A 4,156-nucleotide genomic window follows, 5' to 3' on the forward strand; every position below is an offset into this window, starting at 1 on the left:
ACACACACACACACACACACACACACACACACACACACACACACACACACACACACACACACACACACAAATTTAGGGTATAAAAAATATATACAAGCTATGCTAGAAAGAAGAGTCAACTCTCCAAAGCCACATATTTCTCACTATAAACAAAACATGCACGGTTAATGTAGCGAATATAAGACAAAATAGCGAGGCCACTCAAACAAACAGACACGCACAATGTAGTGTTTATATATTTTGAAAAGAAAGTTATATGTTTTCATAGGCGTAGGAGCGGCTGTGTGGTAAGTAGCTTGCTTACCAACCACATGGTTTCGGGTTCAGTCCCACTGCGTGGCACCTTGGGCAAGTGTCTGCTACTTTAGCCTCGGCCGACCAAAGCCTTGTGAGTGGATTTTCTTGTATATACATGTACACGCACACACACACACACACACACACACACACACACACACACACACACACACATATGTCGTATAAAAATAAATATATATATATGTATGTGTGTGTGTGTGTGTGTGTATGCTTGTGTGTCTGTGTTTGTACCCCCACCATCGCTTGACAACCGATGTTGGTGTGTTCACGTCCCCGTAACTTAGCGGTTCGGCAAAAGAGACCGATAGAATAAGTACAAAGAATAAGTCTTGAGGTCGATTTGTTCGACTAAAAGCAGTGCTCCAGCATGGCCGCAGTAAGCTCAACCGATGGGCGTAAGTGTCTGGGCCCTAAAGGTGAACTCACTTGATACTGAGATGGCTGTACTTTTCTTTGTCTTTTTCCTACATTAACCGTGTTTTGTTTCTAATGAGAAATATGTGGAGAAAGAAAGTACGAGAGAGAAAAACCAGGTGAGAATGCTCCAAAATTATTGAATAATTAAATATTTAGGAAGAATCTTTCCTTCTAATTTACTATATTTACTGTGAAGTTTCTATGGGAGGCCAACAGTGAAAAGTAATTGGCTTATAATATTCACACAGTTTCTCTTTTCATTTGTAGGAATACGTACAGAGTTCTAAATAATATTATATGATATCATGCAATTTAAATTTAAATCGCACAATGTGTGTATATATATGTGCGTGCGTGTGTGCGTGTATTGTGTTGGTGTGTGTGTGTGTGGGTGTGTGTGGGTGTGTTCGTGTGTGTGCGTGTGTTTAAAACGAAAATGAATGAGTGAGGAAACAGAGTGAGAAGTTTGTGTCCGTTCTCCCATAAGACGTCTAATCGTTTCCTTTCGCTTGCCTCCAGGCATTTCTTTGCCGCCATGTTGCTAAGAAAGAGGAGAGGAGACATTGTATTAGGTCTCGTCAGTCCTCTTTGCCAAATAATTCTATTCTTTCTATATCAGCCTATTTAGAAGTGTTTCGGCAGGGTCTTAGTGGTTCACCGATTTTCTTTTAATGTGCTTTAAGCTACTTCATGTATAACTATGCTGAAGTTAGAGCTATGACTTAAATTATAAAAATGGCACTAGTAGTGTATTTATAACGATTATTTCATTTCCTCTATGGAGTACATTTGAGAATATTACTCTGAGTTTCCTGCAATAAACGTTTTAAATTTCCTCCTACATTTCTTTTTGTTGCATGTTATGAGTTTCATAAAATCCAAATATTTCTATCAATAATTCTGGGCTAAATGTCTGAGTCCAGAGAATGGAATTAATTTTATTGTTATCAGCTTCTTTATAAGGACATTGACATATAAGTCATCAACATTGAGGAGATGCTTTAGAATTTTACTATGACACTTTTACTCATTGGCTGTTCCATTCATAATCAAATTCTAACAGATTGATATTTAGAAGTGTAAAGTGTCTTGCTGAAGGGTTCCACATTTAATGCTCTGAGGAGAGGGTTCTAGTTTTAAGAATTTTCTGTTTGTATTATACATATTATGGTTGCTTTCCTATTTGGCATAGCATCATGTTTATTATAATGTGTTAGTATTGAAGACTTTGTAGAGGGGACAAACAAGATCAGGCAAAGGGATTAAGTCGATTACATCGACCCCAGTGCGTAACTGGTACTTATTTAATCGACTCCGAAAGGATGACATGCAAAGTCGACCTCGGCGGAATTTGAACTCAGAACGTAACGGCAGACGAAATACCGCTAAGCATTTCGCCCAGCGTGCTAACGTTTCTGCTCGCCGCCCTTTTAAGGAACACATATTGGGAACAGTGTCATCGACCACATATGCACAGATATTATCAAGAGGAAAATTGTATTATGCCCGTTGTTGATACCACGTTTAGTAAGATTACAGAACATTAGAGCAACGTATATAGCCTGGTTCACCGTCGGTTACAACGATGAACCTTCCGATTGATACGATCAACGGAACAGCCTAATCTGAATTTAACGTAAACGTTTGCTGAGTACACCTTAGATTCGTGGACACTTAAAGCAGTTCTCAAGGAAATTCAGCGTGACACAAGGCTGACCTTTTTGGATTGCAGATACAACACATTTTACCAGCTGATTGCCCATCAATGTGATCCGCCGCCCCCACTCACTGATATGAAGCCCCGCTTGCTAGATCAACTGGTTATTAAATAAAGCTCAATATTCTCCTAGCCATCGCTCATCGTCTCTTTTTAACCAAATCCAGTGGCTAGCCTTTTCCACTGTCGTTTGGATATTGGTCATGGTGGTATTTACCTTACGATGAGTTAGGCCTAACGATAACAGCAGTCGTCTCACACTGTGTCCAACAAACCCTCTACATCTAACTTTGATTGGAAAAAGGTCCGCATTCCAACCTGCGTCTTCACATTCCTCGAGGAGGTTTACATAACGGTCAATCTTTCGAGCCCGAGTGGCGTCCATGTTATCTTCATAAGGAACCGTTAACTCGACTAAAAGAGATAAGGAATTACGTACATTATTTACATTATTTACATTATTTACATTCGACGGATATTCGTCCTCATCTTGTTTGTTGTTAACGTTTCGGCTGATATACCCTCCATCCTTCATCAGGTGCCTAGTGATTAAGAGCGCAGGCTACGAACCCCAAGATTCCGAGTTCGATCCCAAGCAGTGAACTGAGCAATAATAATAATAATAATAATAATAATAATAATAATAATAATAATAATAATAATAACATCGAAAAATACCTCAGGACGACAAGGTTTCCACTTGATCCGATCAACGGAACAGCCTGCTTGTGAAATTAAGGTGCAAGTGGTTGAGCACTCCACAGACACGTGTACCCTTAACGTAGTACTCCGGGAGATTCAGCGTGCCATAGAATGTGACAATACAGGTACCAGAGAAACAGGAAGATAGAGTGAGTGAAAGTTGTGGTGAAAGAGTACAGCAGGTTTCGCCACCAATCCTTGCCGGAGCCTCGTGTTTTCGCTCTATAAACACTCACAACGCCCGGTCTTGGAGTCGAAACCACGATCCTACGACCATGAGTCCGCTACTCTAACCACTGGGCCATTGCGCCTCTACGCACACACACACACACACACACACACACACATATGTATATATATATGTACATGCATGTGTGTGCGTATATGTGAGTGTATGTGTGTCTCTGTGTGTGCATCTATATATATAAAATTTTGTTCGGAGAGAAAATACAAGATGTGATATTTAAATTGGCCTGGAATTATTTATCAACGAAAAGCGCGTCTGAAACAGCTGTAGTGAAAGTTTAACCCATTTTTCTGCGTGTGCGCGCACATGTGTGTCTGTGTGTGTGTGTGTGTGTGTGTCTGTGTGTTTATACAGGCGTTCCTGTGTGTGAATATATGAGACTTGTGGTTTTTATATTCCTTTGTCTGAGAAGTCGCGCAACGAAAAACAAAAAAAAACAAAAAACAAAATGAAAATCTTACCTTCTCTAATTTACTCCAATTTCTCAATAAATTTTCCGTATCTCCGCGTTTTCTCCGACTCTTAACAGTTGTTAGTCGATATTTCAGTCTGGTTTGTTGATGTTGTTGTTATTGTAGTTCTGTGGTGAAGGTCATGGATAGAGTAGCTTTACTGTGACATTCTTAAATGATGTTTTTCAAAGTGTTCTGCAGTAAATGACTGCTGTAATGACAAGTCTGCTGGTTTTTGTTATTGTTCAGGTTGTGGTCGGTGGTGGTGGTGGTGGTGGTGGTGGTGATGGTGGTGGTGGTGGT

The 4,156-nt window shown here is 40.0% G+C and overlaps 1 protein-coding gene across 2 annotated transcripts in view; it reads right to left on the reverse strand.

Annotated features, from left to right (window-relative positions):
- The window catches only part of LOC106872851 (solute carrier organic anion transporter family member 1C1), a 45,968-nt gene extending 41,839 nt beyond the window's left edge, over nucleotides 1-4,129 (reverse strand). The window contains exon 1 of one of the 2 annotated variants that reach the window (XM_014919985.2): nucleotides 3,863-4,129. The gene's annotated coding sequence lies outside the window, so the exon portion shown is untranslated. The remainder of the gene's footprint in view (nucleotides 1-3,862) is intronic. The other variant, XM_014919986.1, reaches the window with a different exon arrangement.
- Nucleotides 4,130-4,156: the final 27 nt, after the last annotated feature.

Source organism: Octopus bimaculoides, chromosome 3 (genome assembly GCF_001194135.2).
Source record: "Octopus bimaculoides isolate UCB-OBI-ISO-001 chromosome 3, ASM119413v2, whole genome shotgun sequence".
Taxonomy (NCBI): Eukaryota; Metazoa; Mollusca; class Cephalopoda; order Octopoda; family Octopodidae; genus Octopus; species Octopus bimaculoides.